At 39.1% G+C, this 14282-nt stretch overlaps 1 long non-coding RNA gene across 1 annotated transcript in view; it reads left to right on the top strand.

Annotated features, from left to right (window-relative positions):
* LOC106509065 overlaps window positions 86-14282 on the top strand; it is a 58654-nt gene continuing 44457 nt past the window's right edge. The window contains exons 1-2 of the long non-coding RNA XR_001306290.2: window positions 86-565; window positions 3238-3331. This is a non-coding gene — a long non-coding RNA (uncharacterized LOC106509065). The remainder of the gene's footprint in view (window positions 566-3237; window positions 3332-14282) is intronic.

Genomic DNA, 14282 nt, shown 5'->3' with positions numbered 1-14282 from the left:
GGCCAACAGGGCGCTCGCTGATTGGCGGAGCCCGGGAGACCCCGAGGGCAAAGGTGAGACCCGCCCTCAGCCTTTGCTATCCTGGCGACCTGGGAAAACGGAGTATCTGGGGGCGTGGCCACGTAATAGGGGACCGGGCCCGGGGCGTCAAGGTCCTCGTGCTTCTCTTCTCCTCTCCCAGGGCGGGAAAGGGGCTCCAGCGTTCCCTTGCCATGTGACGTGGAGTAGTGGAGGAGGTGACCCGAAGCCTACCTGCAAGAGCTTTTTCGTATCTCTTAATATACCTTAGAATTCTTGAGCTCTGACAGCTGTGGACACACCACATCAGTCCACCCTGGTCATAATAAACCTAGGCATTCCTTTCGACCTGATACCAATTGTTCAGTAGCTGGTTTTCATTAGGTGGGCTTTGCAGAAGCCAGTCTTTCTAGAAATGAAGCGTAATCTGAACACTAAGAGTCCCAGCCCAATGAGCTACACCAGCTTGTGTTAGGGCATTTCAAACTGGAACCAGCGATCCACAGGGCTGGAGAGACCTAGGATCCTTTTGTTGGTGTTGAATCAGGTATGAATTTATTACTAAACTTTTACCTTTCTCAAAATGTAATTCCAATAGCTTTCCAATTTTTAAAACCATAGCAATAATGATTCAAATGAAACTGATTTTTGTTTAGTTTTGATAAGAGGAATTATGTGCCATGAAGGGAGGAACCAATAGAACCTGGACCCTGGAGATACTGTTGTTACAGATTCTCTTGTGGCTCCCGCGGGTTAAGGCTCTAGCCTTGTCACTTCAGCGGCTGGGGTCACTGCTGTGGCATAGGTTCCATCCCTGACCCTGGAACTTAATCATGCTGTGAAGGTGGCCAAAAAAGAAAAAAAAAAAAATAGTATTGTTCTCTGATTCGACAAGGTTTGCATTTTAAAGAGGATTCTTTTCCTTACCTAGGAAAAATATTGTCAAAGTATTAATGATCATCCAGAGTTTTGTTTTCATAAATGTCTTAATTTTTTAAAAAATCTGAGAATAAGTATGATTTAAATGGTTTATTTCATTAGCTTTTAATGGGGCCATGAGTACCACACTTGCCCTAGGAACTGTATGCCCACATTATTTTAATTATTTTTCATTAACCTCCCAACTTCTCATCTCCAGATTCATGAACCATTACTATTAAATCTCTTTCTGGTTGTCAAATATCAAATCTTTAAGTTATGGCTCTCCACTCTTCATTTTTCAGATGTATCTAAATGAAAGTACACTCCTCATACCACCTCAGCAACAGTAGGAACAAATATTTATTGTCTGTATAGAATATGTGGGTCATTGCCCCAGGCTCTCCAGGGTTTTCAGTCCATAGAATTTAACTATTTTAGGAGTTCCCATCATAGCTCAGTGGTTAACGAATCTGACTAGCATCCATGAGGACGAAGGTTCGATCCCTGGGCTTGCTCAGTGGTTTAAGGATCTGATGTTGCCATGAGCTGTGGTGTAGATTGCAGACACGGCTTGGATCCTGTGTGGCTGTGGCTGTGGCCATGGCATAGGCCAGCAGCCCAGCTCCGATTTGACCCCTAGCCTGGGAATTTCCATGCGCCGAGAGTGTGGCCCCAAAAGCAAAAAAAAAAAAAAAAAAAAAAAAAAAAAAAAAAAAGAGAGAGAGAGAGAGAATTTAACCATTTTTAGCTTTAGTTCTTTCATCTCTGTGGGAACTAGCTCTGTACCTTGAAAAGAGTGAAGAATCCATAAATATTTGTTAAAGAAATGTTATTAATCTTTATGGAAAATACATAATGAATGCTTTCTATATGCCAGAAACTGCACTAAGCACTCTGCACATACTAGCTTATTATTATTATTATTATTATTATTTGTCTCTTTAGGGCTACACCCATGGCATATGGAAGTTTCCAGGCTAGGAGTCAAATTGGAGCTATAGCTGCCAGCCTACGCCACAGCCACAGCAACACCAGATCCCAGCTGCGTCTGCGACCTATATCACAGCTCATGGCAACACCAGATCCTTAACCCACTGAGAGAGGCCAGGGATCGAACCTGTGTCCTCATGAATACTAGTTGGGTTTGTTACCACTGAGCCACAACTGGAACTCCATGTTAGCTTTTTTTTTTTTTTAATTATTGACTATAGTCGATGTACAGTATAAGTTATAGGTGTACAATATAGTGATTCACAATTTTTAAAAGTTGTACTCCATTTATAGTATGACAGACTATTGGCTATATGCCTTGTATTGTACAATATATCCTTGTAGCTTATTTTATACAACACATTAGCTTATTGAAATATTTGTTTCTCTAGCCTGCTGGGCCTAATGAGAGGTAGGTAGAAATACTTGAGAGAGTCACTTCCCAAATAAAACTAACCCAAACCCTAACCCTCACTAGATGAAGGCTTTTCTTTTCCCCATTTGTCCCTCCTGCCTGAAATGTGTATGCAATGCCTGGAAAGCATCTGCTACCTTATGACCACTAAGAATGATGGCCCAGGAAACCAGAGGAGCCCCATCTTGAACAATTTTCTTGAGCCCCTCTGTCAGGTGAGGTCTGCCTAGCTCAAGACTTTTTATCTTCCAAGATAAAACTCTCACTCATTTCAGCCATTGTTTTCAGTCTTTGCTACCTGCAATCCTAACTGATACCTAACTGATGGCATTGAGTGCTACTATGTATCAGGCACTGTTCTGGGTGATTAAGATACATTCACTCATTTAATGGGAAATTAACCCAGTGTTTTTATTTATTTTGCTCTTTTGTTTTCATGTATAAGAAACAGTCTTCTTTGTCAATGTACACGACTGTCTTTCCTAAAATAACATGTTGGACATCTTAAAATCTCTTCTCTAAGTTTTCACCAGTTATAAATCAGTGATGAAGCACAAAGGCTTTGGAGTCAATCAGCTCGGGAGTGACTCCTGGTTTTCCCCAGAGTGTGGTCTTGGGCAAGGTGGTTAGCCTCTCTAAAGCTTGCTTTCCTCATCTACATAAGAGAGTTTACTAGCAGTACCTATTCCATTTTAGGTTTTCCATTTTAGAGAGAATTCAGCACCTGGAATCCAGTAGCTCCCAATAAACATGAGCTATCTGGTGGTCTTTTTTTCACTCTTCCACTGACAGCAAAGAGAAGCCTAACTCAGCCCCATAAAATCAGGCACATCACGGTTGCATTCATCAGAATGCACACTCCATCTCTTCCCATCTCTTATTTTCTCCTTAAGGTAAGAAAACGCACCCAAGTGCAGTCAGGTTTGGACAGTGAACCCTGAAGTACCAGTGACTTGATAGTAACATAAACTGCCTGAAGTCTTTGAGGTAAGTAGCAGATAGTTTATGAATAACCTCAGAGTCATGCCACAGATTTGGAAAGTGCAGAGTTAGTATGATTAACTTGGTCTATTTTAATTGTATTACATATGATATAGTCAATAGTGCTAAAGAATTTGCCAATTGTAATTAAATTTGCAGTTTAATTTCTTCATGATTACCTTTTAGTCAGTGAATGAAATATAGGTATCTTGGGAGTTCCCATCTTGGCACAGTGGAAACGAATCCGACTAGGAACCATGAGGTTGTGAGTTTGATCCCTGGCCTCACTCAGTGGGTTAAGGATCCAGTGTTGCGGTGAGCTGTGGTGTAGGTCGCGGACACGGCTCGGATCTGGCATTGCTATCTATGGCTGTGGCTGTGGCTGGCAGCAACAGTTCCAATTCTATCCCTAGCTTGGGAACCTCCATATGCTGAGGGGGCAGCCCTAAAAAGACAAAAGACAAAAAAAAAAAAAAAAAAAGAACTACTTTGGATGCAGTTTAGGTTGGAGCAGAGAAGGAAGAATGATGCTGTATTTGGCACAGTATTTATTGACATAAGTTATCTGTGTACTAATATGTCATATGTGGCTTAGGTAACTATAAGCTATCGAATAATATTTGTTGTATGCAATCAGTGTATGCAAAGATACTTTTCTTGATCTTGCAATGTTTGGATAGACTAACTGCCCCCATTCCAACCTTTAATATATATCTTTTTAATTTGGAATTTTTTTACCAAAATGTGAGGTATTTTGGGTAAAATGTGAAATGTAAATTACATCTTGGTAAATGTAAAAAGATCTGACACTTGAAAGAGGATATGTTGTTCTCTATACAACAGAACTGTTTAACTTTCTTTGTACATGAAAAGGTCAGTCATAGTATGACCCTTTATACTTCCAATGGGCAAAACATTATCTTCCCTTCCTTTGACAAATGCAAGGTACAGTTAAGGAGTGAGGAGGAAAGGAAGAAAAAGTAGGCAGGAGAACAGAAAGCAAAAGAAAAGTGAAAGAAGTGTTTGGAGAAGGGAGGAAAATGTACTTACCTGAACAATGATATCCTGCACCATTTTTGACCACAGAATAAATATTTGTAGATATTGATTTCCCAATGCAAAATGACAAAGGTCAAAGGCAGGTTAAGCAAAACATTTAAATTGCAAGCCAAATTTAGATCTAAAAAAGGGACAATGCATATAGATAGGGAATATCACCCCCTTTACTTTATATTAAATAAAAATTGAACCAGAGCTTTTAGGAGTTTTAAAACCCATTCCCTAGTGGTAAAGTGTTTTGCACACATTTGGAATGCTAGAGCATATTCGGTAATGAAGCTCAAAGAAATCTCAGTGACATATGAGGCAATAAAAATTTATCAGCTACTGGCTAGCTCAGTAAGTAAAGGATTTTTCTATTTCATTCTTTCAAAGTTGTGGCACTTGTAGCAAGATGATGCTGGAAAGAGAATGATTTGTCAATAACATTCTCCAGCAGTGCAAATCTCCCTGACAAATAAATGCTTTAAGTTATTTACGTCAGAATTAGGGGAGTTCCCTTCATGGCTCAGCAGTTAATGAACCCAACTAGGATCCATGAGGATGTGGGTTCAATCCCTGGCCTCGCTCAGTGGGTTGGGGATCCGGCTTGCTGTAGGTCATAGACTCGGCTCCAATCCCTCATTGCTGTGACTGTGGCATAGACCAGCGGCTAGCCTGGGAACCTCCATATGCCATGGGTGCAGCCCTAAAAAGGAAAGAAAGAAAGAAAAGAAGGAAGGAAGGAAGGAAGGAGAGAAAGGAAGGAAGGAAGGAAGGAAGGAAGAGGGGGGGTTTTCCTCTCCTCTCTCCAAAACAGCAAGCACACAGTAAAACCGTATTATTTCAAACTCTAATAACTCAGGTCATCATATATTTTACTCAAATCAGAGTTGGGCTGAAATTTACCACTATGTAATTTAAGATGGAAAGGTCTGCTAAGCAAAATCACAGCAGCACATTGAACCTACTTCAAAAAGCAAATATTTTTAGAGATTTTAGCTTATTAATTATTTAGGAGAAGTATATGCTGATAATTATAGATAGTTGCCTTGATCCTTAAAACAACATTGTACTTCCGCTTATTATAGTTACGATATGTCATTAAAATAAATAAAACTCGGAGTTCCCGTTGTGGCTCAGTGGTTAACAAATCTGACTAGGAACCATGAGGTTGTGGGTTTGATCCCTGGCCCACTCAGTGGGTTAAGGATCCGGCGTTGCCATGAGCTGTAGGTCACAGACCCGGCTCAGATCCCGCTTTGCTGTGGCTCTGGTGTAGGCTGGCAGCAACAGCTCCGATTAGACCCCTAGCCTGGGAACTTCCATATGCCGCAGGAGTGGCTCTAGAGGAGGCAAAAAGGCAAAAACAAACAAACAAACAAACAAAAAAAACTCCATTAAGAAATTTCTGACAGTTTTGACCAATGTATAAATTAATATTTCATGAGAAATAATGTTGCTTTAACCTTTCCACTTTCTCAAAGTGGTTTTCACCCAGGTTGTTATACTGAGTGAAGTTTTACTATGAATTTTAAGGTATGAACAAAAATCATTGATTAAATCATCTATATCATCCCAGAATTCAAAGATACCTCAGTATTAGGAAATTTATTTAGGGTTTCCTTTGCTGTGCGGAAACCTTGAAGTTGAATTAAGTCCCATTTGTTTGTTTTTGCTTTTACTGTCATTACTCTTAAGAGGTGGATCTGAGAAGATGTTGCTGTTGTTTGTTGGAGAGTGTTTGGCCTATGTTGTCCTCTAAGAGTTGTATAGTATCTGGCCTTATATCTAGGTCTTTTAATCTATTTTGAGTATACTTTTGTGTGTGGTGTTAGGGAGTGTTCTAATTTCATTCTTTTACATGTGGCTGTCCAGTTTTCTCAGCACCACTTATTGAACAGGCTGTCTTTTCTCCATTATATTCTTGCCTCTTTTGTAGTAGATTAGTTGACTGTAGGTGCCTGGGTTTAATTCTGAGCTTTCTATCCTGTTCCACTGATCTATATTTCTGTCTTTGTGCCAGTGCCATATGGTTTTGATCACTGTAGCTTTGTTGTATAGTCTGAAGTCAGGGAGCCTGATTCCTCCAGCTCCATTTTCCTTTTTCAGGATGTCTTTGGCTATTCTGGGCCTTTTTTGCTTCCAAACAAACTTTAAAATATTTCGTTTGAGTTCTGTGAAAAATGTCCTTGGTAATTTGACAGGGATTGCATTGAATCTTTAGATTGCCTTGGGTAGTATAGTCATTTTGATAATATTGGCTCTTCCAATCCAAGAGCATGGTATGTCTTTCCATCTGTTTGTGTCATCTTTGAATTCTTTCATCAGCATCTTACAGTTTTCAGAGTACAGATCTTTTGTCTCTTTAGGTAGGTTTATTTTAAGGGATGAACATGAATCATTGATTAAATCATCTCTATCATCCCAGAATTCAAAGATACTTCAAAATTAGGAAGTTTATTATTGTAATATGCCACATTAAACAATGATAATATCTCAGTAGATGCAGAAAGTAATTCCATCAAATGATACTCTTAATAACAAGAGGTTTTAGCAATTTAATAAGAATAAAAAAGAATTCTGTGACCTGGTAAAACTGATCAAAAACCTGCAGCAAACATTATTATTATTATTTTGTCTTTTTGGCATTTTTTGTGCTGCTCTAGTGGCACATGGAGGTTCCCAGGCTAGAGGTCTAATAGGAGCTGTAGCTGCTGGCCTAAGCCAGAGCCACAGCAACGAGGGATCCGAGCCGCGTCTGCACCCTACACCACAGCTCATGGCAACACCGGATCCCCAACCCACTGAGCAAGGCCAGGGATGGAACTTGCAAACTCATGGTTCCTACTCAGATTCATTAACCACTGAGCCACGATGGGAATTCCGCAAACATTATTCTTAATGATAGAATTTTAGAAGCCATTTCTATGAAATAAGAAATAAGAAATAAGAAAAAGAGTCTTATTCTTACCTTTATTACTTAGTATTATTTATTATTGTATTGATGGTTTTACTAATGTAATAGCTCAAGAAAATGGAAAAAAAAAGAATTAGAATGAAAGGGAAAAATTATTCTTATTTGTACATTATATTATTATATGTTCTTCACAGAAAACTCAAGAGAATTCTAATTATTAGAAGAGAGTTACCTTCCTATTCACCCAGTAATAACCTGTTAGAAAATAGGAAAAAAATGCTACTTGTAATAAGAACAAAAAGTATAGGTGGCCAAATAATAAATCTAATTTTTAAATGTACAAAACCTTTAAGAAAAGCATTTTAGGTATTGAAAGACCTAAGTAAATAGAGAAATATACTATGCTCATGTTGGAGAAGACTTAAATGGTAAACATCTCACTTCTCTCTCCATTAATTTATAAATTAAAATAAATTCCAATAATGAGGAAAGTAAAACTTGACTAGCTTATCCTATAATTCACACAGAAGAGCATCAGGCCAAAGCTGACCAAGACTATTTTGAAAAACAAGACAAAGAAGATGGATTTTTTTTTTCCTGGTAGGTAGATTGTTATGAACTCTACTATCTAATTGTTGTAATTTTTAAATTTATTTTTATTTATTTATTTTTGTCTTTTTGTCTTTTTCTAGGGCTGCACCCATGGCATATGGAGGTTCCCAGGCTAGGGGTCTAATGGGAACTGTAGCCACCGGCCTACGCCAGAGCCATAGCAGTGCAGGATCTGAGCCGAGTCTGCAACCTACACCACAGCTCACAGCAACGCCGGATCCTTAACCCACTGAGGAAGGCCAGGGATTGACCCCGAAACCTCATGGTTCCCAGTCAGATTCGTTAACCACTGAGCCATGACGGGAACTCCACTGTTATAATTTTTATAATTAACATGGGGTGTTACTGGCCAGGGCTAAATAGTCTAATGGATCAGAATAAAGCACCCCATACAACACATGTATAGGAACACTGACATTTTGTATTACAAAGCATTAGAAATGTGTTGGACTAGTCAATAAATGGTGCTGGGAAAATTAGAAATTTATTTGAAACAAAAAAATAAAGTGGATTCTTCCTGTCTTATACAGAATTAAATTCCAGGTGAATTAAAAATCTATATGTGAAAGAGCAAAATTATAAATCTTTTAGAAGAAAATGTAAGTGAATCTATTTATGACTTCAGTGTAGGAGAATATTTCAAACACAAAAGCTCAACTCATAAAGATTGGTAAACTCACCTACTGTAAAATCACAAAAACCTTTTATTCAACAAAAGACATGCTAAACAAAGTGGAAGAAGATATCACACACAGCAAGAATATAATCTCTGGAGTTCCTGTTGTGGCTCAGTGGTATGAACCCGACTAGTATTCATGAGGACTCAGGTTCGATCCTTGGCCTCGTTCCGTGGGTCTAAGGATCTGGTGTTGCTGTGAGCTATAGTATAGATTGAAGATGTGGCTAGGATTTGGTGTGGCTGTGGCTGTGACCGGTGGCTACAGCTCCAATTCTACCTCTAGCCTGGGAACTTCCCTGTGCCAAGGGTGCAGCTCTAAAAAGACAAACAAACAAACAAACAAAAAGGAATATAATCTCTATGCATAAATCTGGCAAGGGATCAATATCTTGAACACAAAAAACTTCTTGAAATCAGTACGAAAAAACATACAACCTAGTTTTTTGTTTTTGTTTTTTTTGTTTTTTAAAGATTAGAATAGGGCATACTACCAAGAGGAAATCTGAATTGCCAAGAGATAAATGTTGAAGTGTTTATCCCAAGAAATGTGAATTAAATCAGAGAAATACCATTTCCTAGTCATCACACTAGTACAAATTTAGAAGTATAATAATATCAAATATTGGCTAGTATATAGAGAAATGGGAATTCTCAAACACTCCCCTCCACCAAAGGCAACACGTTTTTGTTAGCAAAGAGTCAGGGGTAAAATCTGAGGTTCATGGGACACTTCAGTAGCCCTAGAATTCTACAAGATAATCCTTATTTTTAGCTTAAGCTGGCTGGAAAGGATTTCATGTAGTTGCAGTAAAAATGGTGTTAAAACTAAGGTTACATATCAGTTTTTTGCTTGCATTCGTGGATTAACTATTTTTGGAAAATCATAATGAGTTTGAATCAATTGCATTTGATAAGAGTAATGAAAATGATATTGTCTGCTTGTTCCTTAAATGTGATTATTTATTCATGCATGCATGCATATTCATTATTCATATTCCCTCATCAGACCTGAGTGCTTCACTATACTAGAGGCAAGGTTGTAGGAGTACAACCTCGTGGGAGACTTCAGATTTAATCTGAAACAATTAGAAAAATTATTATACATATTTTAATAAGTTAGATGCCTTAGCTTTAGGCTGTTAAGAATTAAAAAACTCAATTTGAAGTGGCTGAAATGATAGGGGAAACTGTTATCACATAGATCCGGGAGTGAGAGGTTGGTAGGACTGGGTGCAGGAAGGTACAGCCAGGCTCTGCTTTGCATCTTGGAAATGTTCGTGGCTCTGCCTGCATTGACTTTGTCTGCAGGCTTCTCTCCAAGTTCTGAGATGGCAGTTCCTTCCTTGTGTTCCATGAGAGAGAGAAAATCTCTCTTCTAACCTGGGAATAAAATTCCTGCCCTTCATTTGATGACATCACCTGAGGTTACATGTACATCTCTGGAACATTAGCAGTAGCCAAGGGAAGATCATGCACTGAATCAGTTAGTTACTGGGATTACCAGGTTTGGTTAAGAACTGTGGTTCTTAAACTTTACTGGGATTCAGAATCACCTGGGGAGCCTCACTGCCAACATTTCTAGTTTACATACTACATTGAAGCCAGGATGCAAGAATTTGCATTGCTAACAATTCCAGATGATTCTAATGCTGTTTGTCTGGGGTCCACACTTTGAGAATCACTGGCTTAGACAAATCATGGTCTATCCAAGTTGCTAAAGAGGGGGGTCAGCTCCCCTGAGTCACATGGGCTATGTGTATGAGGGGTGAATATCTAACCAAAGTCCGAGGCTTTGTTCAAAAGGAGGAAGGTTGAAATGAAAGATTGAAAGTCAACCAGGAGTTCCTGTTGTGGCTCAGTGGTTAACAAACCCGAGGAGCATCCATGAGGACACAGGTTTGATCCCTGGCCTCACTTAGTGGGTTAAGGATCCGGCGTTGCCGTGAGCTATGTAGGTCTCAGATGTGGCTCAGATCCTGTGTTGCTGTGGCTCTGGTGTAGGCCAGCAGCTACAGGTCCGATTGGACCCCTAGCCTGGGAACCTCCATATGCCACAGGTGTGGCCCTAAAAAGACCAAAAAAAAAAAAAAAACTCAACCGACAGTGTCTCCTACATATGTTTAAGCAAGAACATGATAATGTCTTATAGACTTTATAGATTATTAAGGATGCAAAGTACAAGAGTGATCTTGGAGGACATGATAACATGATTATAAGAACAAAACTATCAGTTCAAGATTACACTATAGTTTAATCATTTAACTGAAAATGATTAACATTAAGTATTTTTAAAAAATTTTTATTTTTGTTTTTTGGCTGCACCTGTGGCATATGGAAGTTCCTGGGCCAGGAATCAAATCCGTGCCGCAGCTGAGACCTATGCCACATCTGTGGCAAAGCCGGATCCTTAACCCTCTGACCACAGTGGAAACTCCCATAATCAATTTTTAATCAACAAGGATTCAAGATGTGAGGTTTCTAAGGAAGATGAACACGGAGCTGGATTAAGTCTCTACGTAGAACAGTTGCTCTGCTTTCTGGATCACCTCTCCCTCTGGTTTACTGAGTAATTCTTGTCTGTACAAGGCTAGTGGGTAACTGCTAGAGCAGGGCTACAGAACGATTTGCTTAAATTTTTCACATGGTTGTTTTTCATGAGGGCACCTTTTTGTAGGTGAGGATGTGAAAATGGAATGCTTAATTTCTCAAATTTTTTTTGGATCAGTTGTATGTGCACCTATTACCCAAAGCAGTGTAAAAAAAAAAAAAAAATAGTGTTTCCAGAATAACTGGTGCCGAGAGATGCTATGAGGTACGGTAAGAATAAGAAATCTACAAGTAAATAAGTTTAGGACACATGACTTTTCATATGCACACTAAAGTATGAAAAGCTCATAAAAGTTCTCTATTGATGAAACCTAATTTATTTTAACTCAACGCTTCTCAAGGTTATTTGATTACCCTTTTGAATCCCTTTTGTACAACACTTAGTAATAGACTGCAGGCATTCTGTCATGTGAAACAGACTTTAAGAAAATGTTGAACACCGTACAGCAGAAATTGGCACATTGTGAATCAACTATACTTTAACAAAAAATAAAAATAAAAGAATATATTAAAGAAATGTTGAGCAAAACTAAAACACTGTCAAAGAAAATTTCAGTTTCCATTGGTAACCACTTTCTCAAACTTCTCTCTAAAAGCGAATCACTCCGATGACTAATAGAAAGGCACCATAGCCAAAGTCAATTTCCTGATATTCCACACATAGCATGATTAAGCCATGGGCAAATGCAATAAAATAATTCTCATACGACCTCCCTGCTAATTCCTATTCTGTTACACTTGAACAAAATGTGGGCTCTGTGATGCTTTATACACAACAGATGCTTAAATATTTTTAAAGGTGGTACACAGCTGAGGAATATAATCATGAACACACAAAGCTTTATGTGTAATCAGCCAAGCATTCTGATTGACGAGGGTTTTAGCGACTTGCAGACAACTCTTTGAGGAATCTGAATGAATTATTTGAGGTGCCGGATCTCCAATATTGTTTATTTCTAATTTGATTCGGTTCAAGTTCCTCAACACTTGCTGGATGGATGCCTATGAGTCAAGGCTCTGTACTCTTTCTAGTTTAATACTTTAGTGTTGAGAACTTTCATAATATTTTAGATTTTTAAGATTGTTTAAAAAAATCTTACCCTCAGTAATTTCATTATAGGCTAAATGAATTAAAACCTAGTGATGCCAAATGTATGCTTTTATGACTAATCTCATTCAATACCTGCATTTACTCATGTTTTACTTAGTTCCAAAAGCTATTTGAAGAGGCATCTCATTCGGTGCATTATAAGAGTCCCCCCTTCCCACTAGCCTCCCTTTGAGGCCTGTAAAATGTTAGGGAGGATACTTTAGGGCCCCAACTGTTCCTCCTAAGGTGTTTACTTTCTTTTTTAAAAGTAGTTTCTTCATTTTTCTTGCTCATCCATAACAGGCACATGAAGCCTTGTAGTTGTGTAAATGAAAGAGCAAAAATCTGCAATTATGATAAAAATCTGTACTTAAATTGAAAGCAGTTAGTTATCAAAGACAAATGGGTGCAGGCTCCTGCCCCAGAATGAATCTGCTCAATATTGACATAGTGAATTGTCCTGAGGAGATTAAACCGCAACTAGAAAAGCAGGCAGAGGAACAGTGAGTGACAGGGGCTTTATGGGGGGGCAGTGCCTCCCAGGGGGAGAGTTCATCTTCTTACTCAAAGAGACGCCTTCAGGGATCATGTAACTTGAATTCCCTGTGAATTCAGTGTCATCTTAGCTTGACCAGCTCTGGAAGAACATATTAACCTCCGCTTGTGATTTTCAGAAAACCATTCTAATTTAGCAAGTAATTAAGGGTCACATGCAGGATAAAGAGCTAGATAATCTTGGATTACCCACAGGAAGCTTTGTCTCCAAGGCAACCCCCGATGGAGGAGTTGTTAATTCGAAGGCCAGTCGGTTAATGAACTGGGAATGGTAGCTGGCTCTCAGACTGGTGGAAGCAGGGAAATGGAAATAATGATTATATTGCTATTGAAGGGTTCAGTGATAGAAAATAAATGTTTCAGAAGCCAGCGGAGGCAAAACATTTAGAGAAAGGATATAATTGTCACTGTGCTGTTAGACCAAGCCTACGGATCCAAAAATGAGCTTATCTTGAATTCAAGGTATGCCAATCTTTATTTATGAATTTTAGCCCCTTCTCCAGCTGAATCCTCTGGTTTCAGTGCTTTCTATGACCTAATTACCCCACAGCCTCGTTTCTCCAGAGGGGCAGCCTCAGTAACCACACACGGCTGGGAGAGTGGCCCAAGGGACCTTTGGAAGAAGAGACAAAAAGTGGCATTGTCCATCAGGGTCTTTGATATCTCACACTGGGCTGAAAAATAAGATGAGGTTGCACAGCTAAGCACCCTAAGAGGATTTTAGGCCAGGTTGGTAAAGGTGGATGGGGTGCGTGCAGCTGACCTAATGAGAAAGGCTTGGGCATGAGATGAGAAAGAAAACAAAGGCAGACCCACTTGGAAAACTTGGAGGGACAGGGTGGAAAGTTCAAGCACCCTCGCTGATTCCATAAGCTTTCTCTTTTTTCCCCCAGTGGCCAAGTTTGGGTCTTACATTCTCCATAAGCTCTATGAGCCCTTATTTATGTCCTGTCTCTGAACATTTCACACTCAAGTGTATATTCTCTTTCTATGCTAATTAACAGTCTCATCTGCCCTGATTTTGTGTCTCTTGGCTTGAAAGTCATGGTATATTTATTCGGTATTCTATAAACATTTACTGAGCCCCAAGTGTGAGGTGGGCACTGTGATGCTGGGGATACAGAGATGAATAAAATATGGTATCTGACAGCAAGAGCTCACAGATAAGTGAAGGAGGCAGATAAGTGAGCAGAAATGTGTTGTAAATTCTGAGAGAGATGTAAATGCAGCTGGACATACATCTAGCGCCTTATACTCTTGGATATTCAGTGACAAGAAAGAGAGCTAGTAACAAGAAGATGATTTATCACCAAGAGCATGGTTGATGAAACACCCTGAAGAAAGGTTTTTAGGAAATATTGGTATTGAAAACTTTTAGTTCATAACCACCAAGTCAAGAAACAGACGAAAAGCAGAAAGTAGGATTTCCCTACTACTAGAGGTCTAGAGGTTAAGA

The sequence above is a fragment of the Sus scrofa genome, chromosome 1 (genome assembly GCF_000003025.6).
Source record: "Sus scrofa isolate TJ Tabasco breed Duroc chromosome 1, Sscrofa11.1, whole genome shotgun sequence".
Taxonomy (NCBI): Eukaryota; Metazoa; Chordata; class Mammalia; order Artiodactyla; family Suidae; genus Sus; species Sus scrofa.
This window is presented reverse-complemented; position numbering and strand designations above follow the sequence as displayed.